This window comes from Rousettus aegyptiacus, unplaced genomic scaffold (assembly GCF_014176215.1).
Source record: "Rousettus aegyptiacus isolate mRouAeg1 unplaced genomic scaffold, mRouAeg1.p scaffold_m13_p_2, whole genome shotgun sequence".
Lineage (NCBI taxonomy): Eukaryota > Metazoa > Chordata > Mammalia > Chiroptera > Pteropodidae > Rousettus > Rousettus aegyptiacus.
Window position 1 is genome coordinate 21,085,739 of NW_023416295.1, and position 19,625 is coordinate 21,105,363.

Below are 19,625 nucleotides of genomic sequence, written 5' to 3' on the forward strand. Positions count from 1 at the left end.
ACACATGTATAGATTTGTTAACTAAATATTAAAAACTGTCACTTACCAGTAAGCAAAATGCATTCTTTATATCCAGACAATAAATCTATGTCTTGAGATTTGTAGTATAAACAATGCAGTACTTGAAATTTTAGGGAGCTCAACAATAAATTTTAAAGCATTTTACTTTGAGATCACATAAGGCGGATCCTTTGAAAAAAATAAGATTAAAAATAAAACAAAATAAAAATGTAAAAACCCGAGACCATTACCAGCGCATATGCCGCGATACCACCCAAGTCTAGTCTTTGAGGATTGCTGCAGAATTCTCCCAGAGCATTTTCTCCATGGGCTGGCTCTCGCTCTGCCTCTCTAGCTCCAGACAGACTGCAGTCTGCAAGCCACCAGCTCCTGTCTGTGTGTGTCGGGGAAAAGGGAAGCTGCAAATTAGAAAAAGTCCCCGCAGTGGCGAAAAGGAAAATAAGGCGAGTGGGAGAGAGAGAGAGAGCTCGCTAGCCTTAGAATTTTCGAGAATGATGACAAGCCACCCAGCTCCGCCATCATTCACTGACAATAAGGTGCAGCCCTGGCTTATGATTTAGCGGTTTGCCGTAGGGGCTTCTGGTACCAAATGCCTGACAGGCATTTTAATTGCCTCCATCCAAGTGTGTCCCCAGGAGTCGAGTCTATAAGCCTCTGAATGTCATCATCTGGTCTCCTTTGTGTTAATGCCAGACAAACACACACACACACACAGAGTGCTTAAGTAGACAGTTTTCTGGTATATAGGATTACAAATAAGTTAGACTACACGAACTGGACGTGACTAAATGACAGTTTATGGGAATTTTTATTTTCCGCATTAATGACATTAGAAATTCTTTGATGTTTGCCCTTGGCATATAATTACAATATTTTAAAACTGAGTATCACATATTACTTATTTATATTCCAAAATAAATAGCTGCGTTCATTAGAGAAAAGAATATACTTATGTGTATTTTCTTATGGGAAAAAATCAGTCTCCTTGTAGCTGATAATTACGCACTTGGAAATTTCTTCCTTGAACAAGGGAGAATGTAGCAAAAAAAAAAAAAAAAAAAAAAAAAAAAAAACAAACAAAGAGAATTAGGAAACCAGGGGTGATGTGTAATTTCTATGGGCAATCTATTTTATTCCGTTTACATACAAAAGCAAAAGGAGGTGGCAACCAGCTTGAGTACTGGGACTTTACAGTCCCTGAGGGCCACGGCAGGGAATTGAATCTCTGGCATAATCAGTGTCCCCTTTATGTCAGCAACTGAAATTAACAGTTGAATATTCCTGTTTTACAGTGCCCTTAATGCAGGGAGGTTAAGTGTGGAATAATTCCCTGTATTTATTTCCTGGACAAAAGCAATGGGAAAAAATGTTAATAAATTAATTTTTGCAGCATTGTTAGCTCCCTGCATCAGTGAATGGAGCAAATACAATGTGTACCAAAAAGATGAGCTGTGAAGAAGGTTGCTGGGAGGGAGCATCACCATGGTTACTAGAAACAGAAAGTATGGGGAAAAATAAGGTGATAATAGTTAAGAGGGGAAGAAATTCAGAGAGATGATATATTTCATTCTTTTCTTTCTGGGAAGAATTGTCTCTATCAATATTTTGAATGCACTAGGATGCATCTGCATTCTCCATTAGCCACCTTTTTTCTCCACTTCTTGATGACTAATTTTGCTTTCATAAATATTCAAATTATGGTTCTTTTGTATGAGATTGATCCTGCTACTCCTCGCCTCCTTCCACATACTGGATTCATGGACACCACTCACTCTTGTCCACACCCTTTGTTTCATAGGTGAGAAAGCTGAGGCCCAGGGAATCTGACTAAGGTCAGAAAGCTGACTGGAGATCCAACAGACACCATTCTAGTTTCCTCAGGTCTCCTGCTTTCCTTCTCTCACCAAATAACTTTCTTTCCAAGTTCTCTTACATTCTGTCTGCAAGCAAAATAGATTCTAGAAACATCCTTTGTCTTTGATTTTGTAAGTTTTCTTTTATTTATTAAAGCAGTGATCTTCCTCTTTAAAATGCATTGTAATCATTCTGACAACTAGCTTTGCTTAATATCTGTGCTGTACTGTACTGAAGGCCTAAAAAAATCTGGGGTAATTATGTCACTGCTTTTCTTTCACTTCCAGTTGGGCAATCAGATGAATCAAGCATGATTGCCCTTTTCTGAACCTATCTTGTCGAGCCTGAACTTAATGATCACATACTAGGCACTCTATAATCCATAGCGTCATTCCTTATGAAAGCATGAAATTGTGCATTCACATTGAGTTGGCTTTCCAAGGTTCCTCTTAGTTATTGAAAATGTGAGCCTTCCTGGGGTTACCTAATATAATGAAGCCAGAAAATCGGGAGGCCAGGTAAAATTAAAACAAACAAACAAACAAAAAAAACAAACAAAAAACACTCAAAAACAACCACCGGGGGGAGCAATTTTTGTTAAAACCTTTGAGAGATGCTCAGTAAAATTGTGACTAGGGTTTTGACTTTGATGTTTTACGTTTTTATTTCCTTTCTACGGTATTCTTTAAATAATCAGTTCTTATGATTCATTGCTTTTAGCTTAACTCATCTATAGGTCTGACTATATTTTCTTTTTTGATATCTAAAATACAGTCGCTGCCACCCCCATCTTCTGCCCCCAGCTATAAAATAAATAAATCATATTTTAAAAAATATGATTACTCTAGGTAATAATTACAAGGAATTTCAGGTTTCAGTGAATGCTATGTGCTGGTTAGGATATTCTTCTCCTCCAAAAAGTGTCCCTTTAAATCTATTTTCTGTTAAATGTGTATTTTTCTTCGATGATTTTGGACACAGTTATTTTCAAAGCAAATGGTTTGTTTTAATATACTGTCATCTGTTGCTCACTTTTGAGGACACAAAAAAATGATGCACAAGACTGTCATTTCTTGAAACATGAATCACATTTTATCAAGATCTTAGAAAGTACACATAATGGTTCCGGTCAGTATGAAAAAGAGCACAGCTTCCAAAAATACCTGATAGTCTTCCGGAGTCACTTAACATTTGGAGATACCTGGCTCAAGCAATGAGAATGAGCTGGTATATTCTTTTTCCTCCCCCCACCTCCATTTATTAGTAGAGGAACTATTATTTTAACTATGTCCATAGTAGATTAAGCACTGTATATAAAATATTATTTCTGCCTTTAAGTATGTTATATTCTAAAAATGCAAGATGACATATCATTGAGAGACTTTCATGATTTTTTAAAGATTTTTCATATTTATGCTTCAGCCTCAACTGTAGTCTTTTCCTATCCTTCCTCTCTGACAATATTCTAGAACTTGGCTTAGCACCATTTGTCAGTTCACTTTCCCAGTTTTGATGACACACATACATTTCAGACAATCGAATTGGGAAAAAGAAAACATTTTCTCCTCAAGGAACTTCAGTTGTAGTGGAGGGAACACAGAAGTAAATAGAAATCTAACTTCACCCTTCTTTTTCTCGCTTGATGAAACATTACATCTCTGCCCCTTTTTGAACCTGCTTCATCTCAGATCCTGATCTTTAAGAATTTTATTTAACTATGTCTCCAGATGCAGCTAGCTCACTCCTGTGGCTCTTCTGAAAGAGACTTGGTTTCATTCCCTAAATATATTGGTCTGTGTGTTTATATATGACCCTTTAAATTCTTTAGGAATGAACAATGGAGACATATCTTCCTGCCTCCATGAAGCCTTTGGTCATACATCATCTCCCCAACCTGAGCTTTGCTGAATACCATAATGAAAATCAAAACCACGCCCCTTCCACAGTCCTTCATCCCTTGCTCCATTTTTCCTTTTTTTCATAGCACTTATCATTTTCCATCATATCGTAATATTTTATTCATTATGTTTACAATTTATTACCTGCCTTACTCTGCTAGTTACATGAAGGAAGTCATCTTTACATGTTTGGGACACTGGTGTATCCAAGGCAGATATTGGAAAATATCGGCACTCAAAAATGTTTTTTTTTTAAAATGACTGAATGGCAAAATTACATTAATCAATGGATTGGAATGTTTATGCACAAAAAAATCTTTGTATCTTATATAATTTCCTTGTTCCTGCTGACAAATATCATTTTTGTACTACAAATCACCTTTTCTCATGCATCAATTTATTTTTTGAAATTTCAATTAAATGATATATATTTATTTAAAATAGGGACTTATCCCCTATTTTCTTTGAGCTCTGCAAAGTACTCAGCATGTGGTTATCAGCTCTTAAATGCAGAGAAAGTGCTTTTCAGATAAATCAGACTTCTATTGATGTTAAAATAGGCTAAATTTTAATCTTTAGATTATTTAAATAAAATGAGAATAATTAAGCAATACTGCCTCATGGCCAAAATACTTTGAAATAGAATTTTAAAATTGACTATAATTACTATAATTTGTACTTTTAAAACTTAATAATAGAAATAATAATTATACTTTTACCTAGAACTCTTGAATTTGAGTTATTCTAACTATAACAAATGTGTGTTTTGAAAATTATTATGACATCTACATTTCCTAAGCACTGTCTTGTCTTATTTACCACAGAAAATATCCTTTTTTTCCAACAAATTTGGTCCACAAAAAAGCATACGGTGGTCAAAAGACAAAAAAGAAAGTGTCATAATTAGTGGATTAGTCTGAATTGTATGACATGTTGAAATTACTTTTTACCTAAAAAATGGTAGTTTCATATGGTTCAGCCTAATACCTAGGGAAGCTATTAAAGGATGCAGAACTGAGTAGAAAGAGTTACACAAAGTGTCCCAGTCTCCAGGAAGGGCGAGTCTTTATTGGTGACTAATTAAAATACAATATTTCAAATTCAATTTCTGGCACCTTCCAGAATGTTACAAATTATTAGAAGCATGGCTCCAAAGGCTATTGATTTTTTAAGGCCATGAAGGTCTATATTCATTTGATAATCTGAAAATTTTCTAGAAATGTTTCTTGAATCCTTTGAAAAATTCAATAGTAGGCCTCTAAATCTTATTTTTAAAAATTTGCATGAGAAAATGAATTCAATATAATATCATCAATGAAAAAATATGCTCTAGAGGTTTCCTATTCAGGGGATGAATAATAAATGGTCAGGAGTTAAAAGACAATCAGTAGGCACCAAAATAATAAATTTATGTATGTAAATGACTGATGTGGTTTTCTTTTGTCTTTAAGAGCAAACTACAAAAATTAACTATACACTATCAACAAAGCAAAATTATTCATAATAAAAAATAAAGTAATGTTGAGTAACTCATATAAAGTATTTTGAAAGAAGATAATGAACAAATTTATTACCAAAGGACGAAACTTCTCCCCCACCAAATAAGTTTCTTGAATCACTTGACTCCTGACCAAGTTTTCTTGTTATAATTGAGGAAGACAGACTATATTCATTAGTTTATTGTGTACTTCATCTTTCATTTATTTGTATTAGGTTTTCTATGCTACTAAGTTGAACTATTAAAGTTTGAAAGCACATAGATATTGTAGGAAATGTTTTAAAACAAAATATTCAGTAGCTCCATGGAATTTAGATGAAGAATAAGTCAGAAATAAAGTATGTTTATAAAAAAGCAAAGAGTATACTGACATAGGGGTCACTCATAGTCATCTTTGACATCTTCAAAGATTTTGATTAAACTTGCCCTGCAGTGGGAAAGATGAATGTATTCTAAGCAAGTAGGATGAAAAACAAGACAAGATAACTGGACAATTTTCCAATTGCTCTTGAATCATGCTCTAATCCTTCTGAGTCATAATCAGTTTGGTTTTGCAATTTCATTTTAAATCTTAGTGTGATGATTTTCTCTAAATATCAGTTACAGTCTTATCTAAAAGCAAGAATAAAATATCTTTCCAATTATTTTGGGATTATGTACCATTTTAAACAACAGAAATATTCAAATTTCACTGGAAATTTTGCAGAGATAATTTAAAAAATGATACACTTTTGTTTTTCTTTATTCCATCAATATTTTTATTTCATTCAAGGTGAAGCCAAAAAAGATGATGTAAATGGAGAAAGAAAGAGAGAGAGAGATTTTCTTTATTAGCAACTATAAAAATAAAGTCTGACTACAATTTAGTAAAATAGCTAGCTCAAAGGCCAAGTGAAGGTTCCATATGCCATTAACCACGTAGGCTTAGAATTCGAAGGTACCCAAAGTTCTATTCTGCTCACATACTTTCACCAAAGTAAACTGAACCAAATTTCTTTTTTAAAAGTTCTTTTTAAAAATACTGTCATGTGAACTGCAATTATGAAAAATAATTGCTACTTCAATTCATCAAGTCATAATCTCATTACACTTTAAAAACTATGTTGGGAATAAAACACTCTCCAGATGCTGAAAAGAGAACTACAATGATAGAACAACTGAAACTCTCATACATTGCTGGTGGGCGCGTGAATTAGTATGAACACTTTTGAAAACTATTGGGTAATATTTAATAAAGCTAAAGGTATGTGTCCCCTGTGAAGCAACAATTCCACTTCTACCCAAGAGAAATGAGTACATGTGTCCATCTAAACACATTTACAAAAATGTTCTTAGTAGCTTTACTCATAATTGAATAAAATTCCAAATTACCTAAATGCTCATCAACAGTAGAATAAATTGTGGTATATTCATATATTAGATTACTACACAGAAAAAATAAGAATGTATGAAAAAGAATTACTGTTACGTGCAATTACATAGAAGGCTCTCACAGGCAGTAATAATGAGTGAAGGAACACAAAAGAGAATATACTGTATTATTCCACTTATATGAAGTTCAAAAACAGACAAAACTAACACTCAGAGACAGAAATCAGAATAACGTTTACTTCTATGGGAATTAAGATGGAAGGTAGTATTGACTAGGAAGAGGTACAATGCCTTCTTCACATGGGTGGCAATGACATGGGAGGTATAATTAAGATGTATTTCATTAAAGTATGTTATAACTCAATAATAATAACACCAATGATAATAATAATAATAATAATAATAATAATAATAATAATGTGCCATTGGTTTAGAAACTCTACAACAAATTTTTGGATCTGAGTGAATATTATTCCAGAGTTCTGATATGAACATACATTTTGCAAATATGCCACATAACCATGGCTGCATAAGTGATGATTATGTATTTGCTAAATAAACAAGTTGTAAAGGGATATTTTCCATAGAAGAGAGAGAACATTTTACATGGGCTTTTAATAAATCAATAGGCAATCATGGAGTAAAAAGCAATGTAGCAAAATATGTATCTTAAAATATATCAACAAATGAAAATATTTGTCCATAGCTACACTTACTGAACTATACTATTTAAGACAAAAAAAAAAAGGACAGTTTAGGTGCTTTCAACACTGTTCCTTTCACACAAATTCCTTGCCCATTCATGTCCACCATAATCATTAGTTTACTTCAGCAATCATCTACTTATGTTCTTCAAACCCAAATCTTACACTTCCTTTTTGGTCCATTTAAAGTTCTGCCCTCTTTTATAACAGCTCCAGAACTCCCCCAGCACACAGTATTACAAAGCTCTTTCTTACCAAAACCCGAACAATATTACCATGATGTTTTAATGCCCAATATTAATATAGGCTTCGGACTGGTCTTCAGTTGTTTATATTCAGTTACTTATTTAAATATTGACCAATTAAAGAAGCATAAGACATGATTCTAATATAAATTGTTGAATACCTATAATGTGCTAACCTCTTTAAACACATCATTTTATTCAACAACTCAAGAGTTAGGAACCTCCATTTTACAATTGAGAAAACAGATCCGATTAGATTTAGTTATGTGTCAAGGACACACAGCTGGTAAGTGGTGAAACAGAAATTCAATCCCTGGACTTCTCAGCTGATTAGTTTGTAATTCAGCCTAATGCTTCTAAGGTATCAGAAGAATAAATAAATTAAAGATAGATTTAAATTCTTCCATTTTTCCTGAATGGGTACTTTAAGACAGACTACTTATTAACTTAGGTGTGCATAAAAGAGATAGTATTATAAATAAGAATTTTTAGAGATAGTATTATAAACAGGAATTTTTACTTTCAGAATTATTTAAAATTTCACTAGTTCATATTTAAATGATGCATATGTATGAACACAAGCATTCCCATAGTTGAGGAAGACACTATAGTTTTATTTACTCTCTATCTGGTCTATACTTGGCAGAGAATAGAGTCATAGTGTGAGATATATGTTCATGTGTTTTTAAAGGACTTTGACAATTCGCACTTATTGTGTATATTTTTAAACTGTTAGAATTAATCTATGTTTTAGAAGTATAAATTATAATACCTGTCTTACATATTCAATCACTACCCTCATTTTATTACATTACGTTAGGTGTAATCAAATACCATAGTGAATCTTAAAAATTAGATCAGAAAACATGTCAACATCACATTAAGTAATTCATGTTTTGTTTAAATTAACTTAAACTTATTTTTAATTAATTCTGGGTGTAGGACTCTTTTCTTCTAAATAACTCCATTACCTCCATCAAGACCTTCTTCAAATTTTATCTTCTCAATGAGGCTTAACCTGACCATCCTATTTCATATTGCAATCTGCAGTTCCCATTCCCAATCTCCTTTATCCTACTTTGCATAATTATAATTTTCAAATATACCATATAATTTGCTCTTTAATGTTTATTCTGTATTATCTGTCTCTCCTCATTTCACGTGTAAGTTCCATGAAGGCAAAAGTCTTTGTTTTGTTCACTAATATATCCTAGGTACCTAGAATAGGGCCTGGCATACAATAAAGAGTCACCAAAATCGCACATGCAGGAATGAATAACTGAAATTATAACCCTAAAATTCATATAAAAAACATGAATTACTTCCTAAAAAATCTGAATTCTAAGCTCAAACAGTTGAGTACATTCAGTTTCAGAAGTCACTAGAAAAAATAACACATGGTATATGTATTTCATTCGATTTGTGTCTTGGTTAACTATTTAAATATACAATTTTAGGCTTTTTATCTTTGACACATTTATAGCCATTTTGAGTACATCTCTTCCTTTTCTACAGATTCTTAAAAATTTTATCTACATGTTTATTTTCATTTATTTTTACAAAAATTCTTCCAGCAATTTTTCTTACTTGCTTATGAACCCCCAGTTATAACATGCATGTTTATTTTCTGCTTTCCAATCACCTAAAAGTTGGTACAAACTGCTTTCTTTCACTGTTGGAGCTATAACCAACCTATGAGAAAACCATATGTACAAGAGAAATGGGCAAGTCATGAAGGAAAATTAAGAGAATTAGAGTTCGGGTATTCTCTCACTCAATAAAATTTTCATTTACCAGTCAGTCAAGCAGAATCATTTTCAGAAGCTCCAAATTTCTTGGCTGATCTTCCTGGAAGCAGGAAATGAACCTTCATTTTATTGACTGTCTCCACAACTGGGACCATTATAATTTAACGGAAGGCTGGATAATGGCACAAAATCAAATGCTACAAAATCAAATGCTATATTGCATGACATTAGATGTAAATTTCTGATTTATTTTTGAAAAATGTGAAAAGGAGCTATTTTGTTTACTGCTTTCCAAGCTTTGAAGTTTGAGTTATCTTAACGTTCTAAACATCTGTCATTCCTTCAACACTCAGCAACTTCATAGAATTGAAGAGCTAGCAGTACTGCTGCCATTCCACTTGAATTGGGCAGTCTTTAACCTTAGCGTTACCAGATTATTCTGAACAAATTAAAATTCGTCAAGCTCCTTTGGCATTCTCTTTCAGTGTTTAATATTTCCAGTTCAAATCATAAAATGTTTACTGTAATGGCTTAATAAATGCAATATCATATGTGGAATAATTTCTAAAAATGTATATATTAAAGTGATCTGTTTTGTGAATAGCTGAAATCCACATTTCAAAAATGTAGAACATCCATACTTATTCTCTCCGCTGTTTATGGGTGCATAGACGCTAAGGTGCTAGCCACCAAGAATTACATATGAAGTTTCTTAATCCCCATTGTTTCTCTTTCTCTAGTCTTTGTACATGAAAGGAGAGAATTAATGGGCTATGGGGATATTTATTTGTAGATATTTTAAATAAAAGTTTATCAGAACTATAATACACTTTCAGTATTTAGAATGCATTCAATGGTACATCTAAATGTGCACTGAAGTCCTAAATCTTCCTATTGATAGGAATGAAAGAATATAGATGATGGACATGAAATCCCTGTTTGAAAAGAAAGGTGAATTGTGATGCAGAGTGGGAGTCCTTTCCTGTTTCATCCTATCATTAGATTTCTAGGCTACAAAAGACTCTACATAAAAGACTAGTTGTCTTTTAAAATAAAAGGAAACATTGTACATGATCACTGTCTATATCAGAATATTCTTTCTCAAAAAGTACCATCAAGTTGGTTAGAAAAGTTCATGAGGGAAGGATCCTATATGGCATTGTTAGAAGTTACATTATATTTATAATATCATTTTCCATATTTTTGTGACTCTTTTCCTCCTTCGCTTCTAATACCAATATAAAATTGAAGAACTATGAGTGTTTTACTTAATATTCTGGAAAAAAAAAATAAGTCAATTTTTTTTCTATATTTTTCAAATTGATTGAGAAATTATGTTCTTTGCAAAAAGTAGCCATCGTGTGTATTTGGGCCAATGAATCTGTCTGTGAGAGAAATTTCCACATTCCTAAGATCACTAACTTTTTCTTAAGCTGCCACATTCTTGTGCTTTTTTCCTGTTCCTCTCCCATTGTCTATGTTTTGCCCACCCCTTTCTAACTCTTCTCTTTTTTACCACAACATCATAGGGAATATGGTCAAGGAGTCAGGAAAAAACTTAAGAAACCATTTAGACAAACTTTCCTCTACACAGGTTTTTGGTTTCATGTTAGTTGATGGAGGACTCCATGTATTTTACAGCATTTTCTCTTTCGACACTATCTGGTAGATTCTTTTTGCACTGGTACATAATGAATAATGTTGATTTGTGGATGTTGACGCAGAAAAAAATGGAATTAGAAATGGAGAAAAAAAATGTAGTTATTGTGGTCATCGTACATAGCATGACAGAATGATATCTATTTATTTTGAACCCAGTAGAAATAAAGAAATAAAGAAAAGGGAGTAGAATTCTAAGTTCACAAATGACTTCTGCTGAAATGCCTGTGAGTACAAAGATGCCACGTTAGAAAAAGGCAGAAGAAACCTCAGTGACAGGTCTTTCTAGATTGCAGGAGCTGCTTGTAAATTTCTTATAATGTCATATTTTAATTTGAAGCTGCTCAATAAAATGTGTGATCGATTGGCTGATGAGAAAAGGGGAAGTGAAGCTTGTGTTAAATGCACAAAGATTGCACAAAGGGAAACCTTGAGAAATTGGCAGTCAGGATATTCAGTTAAAAGCCAAGAGCTATGAAAGAGAGACTTATTTTACAACAGAATTTTTTTTTTTTTTAATGAGGGGAATGAGGAGGTAAAAATAGCATAGAAACACTAAGACAGACCCAGAGCTATCTGTCCATCACCTGAAGAAAACCAGTAAATAAAAAGTAATGACATGTGTGACAGGCGGGGTTAAGACATTCAAATCAAAAGCCAAACAAAGTAAGAATATGGGAGAAGAGTAGAGAGGAGTTGGAGGATCAAGAGCTTAGGAAGCAAACAGGGTTTCATTTATAAACCAGTGAGCCAGTCTGACAGGTGAGGCAGGCTGAGGCCCTTGAAAGGTCTTATTCAGTGGCTGGCATTACTGAATGTCCAGCTGGGTCTGAACAAAAGTAGTTTTAACAGGGACATTGTTCTAAAGAAATCTTAAGTTTCACGAGCCCTCCAACTTAGCCTTATAAATCTTAAACAGCATCAATATTCACCAACCACCTGCAATCGGCATTACTCTAGAATTTGCTAGACACAGCAAGTCCTTGACAGGGAATACTTTAATTTGGATGTCTGGCCCTCTACTCAGGACTTTCATGTATTGATGACATGCAAATCAGTTCAGGCCTGCCCCATCAACAGCATAAATTAAGTGCATCCTGTCGTGAGGATTATCTTTGAAAGAGAGAATGTCACCCTCAATATGCCTATAGCCCAGAGGTGAACACAGCAGTCTCTAAGTGAGAGAGAGTGAAAACCAGACAAAGAGTGTTTCATCTTTACTGACTGACTGGCTGCATTCTTTTTTAGGTTATATGCTTGATTACTTACACTAAATATACTTGCTCGGGATAATTTTCTTTTTAACACCTGTGCAGCCAGACAAGAAATTCAGATAGCCATTTTGATCAAGAGTTTGTGACATTGCACATAGGCAACTAATAGGAAAAAAACAATGTTACATAATGATCTTTGTATTGAAAGTGTATATTTCATTAGTAAATGATGCCTTCTAGCATAGGCATGTTTTGTACCAGTAAAGATGAATTTGTGACTGTCACACATTCTAAGTAACTTAGAGTTAGTAGACAAAAAGCTAAAGGCCTCAGAGAAGAAATATCACAAAATCACATGACAAATGTGAGGAAAAAATTGGGAAGGGGGTGATTGTACTACTGTTGGCTGATATTTTTTAGAACCTATAAATCATGGCTGGAAATAGCTGATTAAAGGAAACCCAGATATAACTCATTCTATAATATAATCTAAAAGCATTTTCTAATAAGTTTGCAATTCCTCCCAACACATGTCATCAAACCAGGCTTTCAGGACCTCATGAACAAAAAAAGAATTTTTAAAACCTAGATTTAATAACAGATGAAGGACAATGGTGAGAGTATTCATGAGGCCTGGTCACGGATGAACGGGTTAAGTGGTGAACCTGTGTGAGGTGGCTGAATTCAGTGTATGTGATGGCAGGAGCCGCTCAGAGCGAGGAACACGAACAAGTCGAAGGTGGCAGAAGGAGTCCTGGAGTCCTGTGGGGCTGCCGGAAGCTCTGAAGGAGGTGAACATACAGCAGTATTGAATAAAAAAGGTGTAAACAGAACGGTATCTCTACTGAGGACAGATACGCATCGAGTATATGGCAATGAGGACGTATGGAAGAGCGGGGTGAAAATGCAGGTCAGAGATAAAAGGAAAAACTTTTTTAAAATGCGAAGCAAGAAAAGGGACTTTCGTGTTCTGATGATCACGTGCCCACCCAAATAGATGATTACGAAAAATTTAATTCTTTCCATCTGTGGTTTAGAATACCACCGCTACAGCACCACCACCACAATAACGACAACAAAAGGTTAAGAAATAAGACCCTGCCATCACCCCCCTCACTACCATCTATAGGGGAGGCTGTGAAAATGGAGATATGGCTGTGGCTCTCGCCATTTTTAACGAAACTCCACAGCTGTGCTAAACCACCGGGCTTTACCCAGCATTCTGGACTTCACTTGTACGTGACTCAATTCAGAAGTCCATTTTAGTCTGGCTTCCTATGAAAAAAGGACTTAGGTCTGTGTGTGTGCATGTGCGTGCGTGTGTGTGTGTGTGTCTGTGTGTGTGTGTCCCTTACTCCATCCTCATCCTTCCCTTTGCTACCATAGTCAGAAGAAATAGTCCTCACAAAGTTAAAATGAAAAAAAAATTGCTGTGTCCTGGACATTTGGGCTATTTTGCTTTCCTTTCCTGGCCTTAATGAGATGCTAAGCATCACCTGTTTATTGGTCTCTACGCTCCGTCCAATTTATCATAACCCAGGGGCTCACAGAATAATGTTGTTTAAAAAGTTTTAATTTGAGAGTACAAAGAGATCCAGCACAAGCAGGAGAGACTGGAAATTAAACCAAATGACATTTCTAATGTGACTCTTAAAGATCAACTTGTAACCAAATAGATATGCTTTTATTTGTAGTCACGGAAAGCAAAATCCACAACAACCCCTTTGCCCACAGAGAAACTCAAAAATGCCCCCACATTAATGCCTTAAATGTGACAGAGAAACTACATCCACCAGGGGAAGTAAAAGAAGTTCTATATTTACAAAGGTGAAAACAGAAGAAATCACATGTTTCGTCATTTTTAAGGTGCATGTTTCAGTTTTAAAAAGATTACAATTGACTTTGGGAAAAAGTGAGAATACAGTCCACAGTCTTTTCTTCTGTACCATTTACTCTCTTAGAGGCATGAGATAAGGATTCACGTCATATATGACAAAGCTAGCTTAGTTTCTCCTTCCTTACATGCATCCTGTGTCTTCTACTCATTCTCTAAACTCAGACTCACATTGGTGCTGCTTTTTAGCACTGGTCCACGCAAGCTGAACGCTTGTTTGATGACACTAGTAACAATAATGATAGTGTGGTGCTTTGTGTTTTACTAAATACTCTCAAGTCGATTACTTCATTTGGTCCTAGAAACAATGGGAATCTAGTCTTGGTTTCTAAATACTATTTATCATTAAAAGGGGCCAAAACTTCTTGGGAAAACAATGGGTCACCATGGGGTGGGACAGGGAAAGTGAAAAGAGTCCCTGCATCTTGTTGCACCAGAAAACAGGTAAGTGCTGGAGGATTAGCGAGGCTTGTCAAAAGGATACTACTGTTATAGAGAGGGGTTGCCAGTGGCCAAATTTGAAATAATTAAGGCTTCAAATATAAAAACGATGACACTATAAGACAAATAAAAGAAAATTCAGGTGAAGTGGGTAAAAGGGATTAAATATATGGTAGCTGAAGGAAACTGGACTCTGGGTGGTAATCACACAATAGAATATATAGATGTCAAATTAGAATGTACACCTGAAAATTATGTAATTATATTAACCAATGCTACCCCAATAAACTTAAAAAAAAATTCATGAGTCTATAATGATACTCTGACAGGGTAGGTGGCAGTGGGGGACCGATGGAGGATAGGGGGAAGAGAGAGAGAGAGAGAGAGAGAGAGAGAGAGAGAGAGAGAGAGAGAGAGAACTCTAGAGAAGGAGCAGAGTGGTGGAGGTCTTCTTTAGAGAAGAATGTTAGTTAATAGAGTACAAAGAATTTTTTTTTCCCCGAATCACCACTGCACCCTTGATATAATAATAGACACAGACAAGTCTCATGAATGTATGTTAAAACTATTGAGTGAAAGATTGTTAGGAAACAGGATACTCTCATGGCCTCGAAATATTCCCCATAATTTCCTTCTTCATTATATAAAGAGAAAAGTAGCTTTAACAATTAATTACTAGAAAGTCCCAATATCTCTCAACCTAATCACAAGAAAGCAAACAAAAAATACCATCATGTGGGTATTTTACATGACACCTGGCCTAGAATTTCCAGAAACAATAATGTCTTAGAAGGAAAACAAAAGGTTAGGGCTCTTCACTAGATTACAGGAGACTAAAGAAACACGAGTCTTGGACTTTAAAAAAGCAATAAGAGACATTTTGGGGACAATTGAGGAAATTTGTATATGGGTTGTATATTAGATGACATATTGAGGAAATGTTAAATTTCTTAGCTTATTGCGGTTATGAGAATGCCTGGGTCTTCAAAGAAAACAAGATGAAATATTTAAAGGTGATGTATCATGATGCCTGCGACTTACTATCAAATGGTTGAAAAGAAAAATGAATATATAGATAATATATAGTAACAGAGAGTTAACATTAACATGGCACCATGTTAATAACTAGTAAATCTAGTGAAGTGTACTTCTTCGTAGCTGTAAAATTATTCCAAATTAAAAATTACAGGAAAAAGATATTGTTCGTGTTCCAAAGGGCTCACAATAAAATGGTGGAGAAAAGTACATAAAAATTATTTTGTGTTCAAGGCGACAAGCTCGTCAACAAAGTTTCTCATAAGGTACTATGAGAGCACAGAGGAGGATCGGCCAGATCCTCACTCCAGGCTCCTGGGACTGGATTCTGAGCGTCTTCCAGTCTCTCACACTGCTCCTGGACTGTCGCCTCTTTATCACCTCAACCTCTTATTTTTAGCTTCCTGATGAAAGAGTTCCTGGTCCAAGATGAAGACCATCTGTCTCATTCTCAGTCTCCAGGCTACTTTGGATCCAAGTTGTCTCAACGAGCCAGTCCCAGGCACTCTTTTTATAGACCGCTTCTGGTTCTTGTAAACCTACTTGGAAGAAGGATAGGCGAGCCTTCCAGTTATTACTTAGACTGGAGTTGGATAGTAGCTGTGCTGGACAAGAGCCCTCATGAAAGATTCACTCTTGGGCATGATTACATTCCATGACTGAGTTGGAACATGGCAGTTTAAAAAGAAAGAAAATAATTATTTTCCTACTCTCTACCTTCATATATTCTATGAAGCACTGGACAAAAGTCTTCTCTTCTTACCAGATAAGTAACACGGAAATCATTTTGCTATCAAAGTGACATTCAGGATAGATGTTTTAGTCTTAATGGAGCCAAACGACATGGTCACATTGTGTGAGTAAGCAAAAGATGCCATAAGTCTGTTGTTTGATCTCATGATTAGAATTTGAAGTCCTAGGATTCAAGAATTCAGATGTACCTCAATAGCATTTTATCGAATGCATTTTGAATTAATAGTGAATGTGATATCACAGATTTTTCAAAGCCTACTGGGTATTCTTGACTTTGGTAAAAAAAAAAAAAAAATATTGACTATTTTTTAGAGCAGTTTTAGGCTTACAGCAAAATTGAGGGGAAGGTAAAGAGATTTCCTATATACTCCCTGCCCCATACATGCAGAGCCTTCTCTTTTATCCATATGCCCCACTAGAGTGGTACACTTTTACAAATGATGAAACTACATTGATACCTCATAATCATCCAAAGTCTATAGTTCGCATTATTGTTCAACTCTATGTTGTACATTCTATGAGTTTAAACAAATGTCTAATGACATGTATTCATTATTACAACATTATACACTGTTGTATTTCACTGCCCCACAAATTCTCTGTGCTCCATCTATTCATCTCTCCTCCCTCCTGACAAAGTCTGGCAATTACAGATCTTTTTACTGTTTCCATAGTTTTGCCTTTTCCAGAATGTCATACAGTTGGGATCATATAGTATATTGCCTTTTGATACTGGCTTCTTTCACTTAGTGATATGCATTTTTTAAGTCGAAATTTCCTCCATGTCTAGTCATGGCTTAATAGCTCATTTCTTTTTAGCACTGAATGACTTGTGTTCTCACTCTCTTGACATTGTCCTTTGTAGAACAGAAGTTTTTTGTTTGTTTTAATGAAGTCCAACTTATCCACTACTTCTTTCATGGATCACACCTTTGGCGTTTCACCTAAAAAGGCATCGCCATACTCAAGGTCATCTAGGTTTCCTCTTACGTTATCTTCTAGAAATTTTATAGTTTAAATATTATATTTAGGTCTGTAATACATTTTGAGTTAATTTTTGTGAAAGACATAAGTTTTGCGTCTAGATTGATTTTTTTTTTTTTTGCATGTGCATGTTCCAGCACCATTTGTTAAAAAGTCTATCTTCGTACGATTGTATTGCCTTTGTTCCTTTGTCAAAGATCAGTGACTGTATTTCCACAGGTCTATTTCCAGGTTCACTCTATTATGTTGCATTGACATTTCCATCATTTTGCCAATACCCTACTGTCTGATTACTATAGCTTTACAGTGTCTTAAAGACAGGTGTCAGTCCTCTAACTTCATTCTTCTCTTTCAAAATTGTGTTGGCTATTCTGGGTCCTTTGTCTCTCCATATAAACTCAGAATCAGCTTGTCAATATCCACAAAATAACTTGCTGGGATTTTGGTTGAGATTGCATTGGATCTATAGATCAAATCGAGAAGGGCTGAGTGAGATCTTAAGAACATGAAATATCTCTCCATTTTTTTATTTTATTCATCATCGTTTTGCAGTTTTACTCATATGGTTCTTGCACATATTTTGTTATATTTCAAACTATTTCATTTTTTGGATATTAATGTAAATGGTATTATAATTTCAAATTCCACTTGTTCACTGCTGGTATACAAGAAGACAATTGACTTGTATATTAACCTTGCATCCTGCAACCTTGCTGTAATCACTATTAGTTTAGGAGATTTTTTGTTGATTCTTTTGGATTTTCTACATCAATAGTCATATCATCTGTGAACAAGCACATTTTGATTTCTTCCTTCTCAATGTGTATGCTTTTTTCTTTTCCTTTTCTTTCTTTTCCTTTGCTTTTCTTTCTACATTAGCTAGAACTTTTCAGTACAATACTGAAAAGCAGTGGGGAAAGGGGACATCCTTGCATCGTACCTAGGATAGGAAAGCTCCAAGTCTCTCACCATTAACTATGATATTAGCTGTTTGTTTTTTGTAGATATTCTTTATCAAGTTGAGAATGCTGAATTATTTTTAGTTCTAAAGAAAGGAAAATGTCTTTTGTTGAACTAGAAGGTACAAGAGAGAGATGTTCATTTCCTTACCTGGAGGACCTCAACAATAGTGCCTGATGGCTCCTTTATTGATTTGAAAAATCTATAATTTAATCTACATATAGTGACTAACTCCGTATTCCCATAGGAGAATGATAAGGATTACAATTATATTTTTTATTTGCATTGCTTAATAATTTTTTAAAATAGCAACATTATAGGTATAATTTTTACATGTGGCTTATATTTCATTTGTGGGACGTATATGCCTGGGATTATTACATATTATATATTATTCATTATGCATTATATATTATGTATTACATATGCTATAGTAATATATGGGATTAACATAGGCTGCAGTAGTTGTTTGCTGGCTATCTCTAGCTGAAATATTTCTTTCCCTTTTGTTTTTTTCACTGTTTCTATTTCCTTAATAAACCAGACTATATTGTTCTCTGTGTGTGTGTGTGTGTGTGTGTGTGTGTGTGTGTGTGTAAGGTGTAAAAGGTTGAGATCTGGCACCCTTTTTGGTCTCTGTTTCTCTCTAAGCAGTAGAGGGCAGAATTGTTGTACTTACTATGTGCCAGACACTGTGCTCTATACTTTATAAAGCTCACATTAGAATTACAAATTTAGGAGGAAGGTACTATTATTATCTCCATTTCACAAATATTGAAACTGAAGCACACAAACATTAAGTAACATGCCCAAGAAAACAATAAATAGAACCACAAATCATCAAAAGAAAAAATGTTGTGTGTCTCTTTCCAATTTCTTCCCAAGCAGAAAATCTAGCTTTCCCAGAACTAACACCATTAATAGAACAGTTAGAACACAAGTGCTAAACCCTGTCTCCCTATGACTGACATGCATTACCAACTGTAGAAGTCGAGAATGTGACTGGATTTTTAAATTTATTCTTGAACGAAGGAGAGGAGAGGAATATCGGCAATCTCCAGCTTATGAAAATATTAAATATTACTTGGGTTTCCTAGCTAGCCCACAGAAATCTATTTAACTCATAATGTGGTTGAATCATAGTACAAATCTGAGATGAAAGTGCTTTCTGGGAGTACTGTGCTTTTTGGAACACTCTAATGGCTTCACAAACGCTGAATGAATAAATAAATTTAAAAAAAAAACGACAGGCTGTAAAGTGTAGAAATAAAGCTGAGTTTCTGTTTTACTCCTCTATATTGAAAACTTAGAGATAAGGAAGTGTCTTTTTTATCAGTAAATTAAAA

General features: G+C 34.5%; 1 protein-coding gene across 37 annotated transcripts in view; it reads right to left on the bottom strand.

Moving 5' to 3' along the window:
- Positions 1-19,625, bottom strand: part of MAP2 (microtubule associated protein 2) — a 244,607-nt gene that overhangs the window by 123,509 nt on the left and 101,473 nt on the right. For 7 of the 37 annotated variants that reach the window (XM_036235948.1, XM_036235945.1, XM_036235958.1 and 4 more), the window contains exon 1: positions 252-712. The exons of 1 other annotated variant lie outside the window; for it this stretch is intronic. The gene's annotated coding sequence lies outside the window, so the exon portion shown is untranslated. Of the gene's footprint in view, positions 1-251; positions 730-19,625 lie in introns of those variants that run through there. 29 more of the 37 variants (XM_036235961.1, XM_016132307.2, XM_036235941.1 and 26 more) reach the window with 11 other exon arrangements.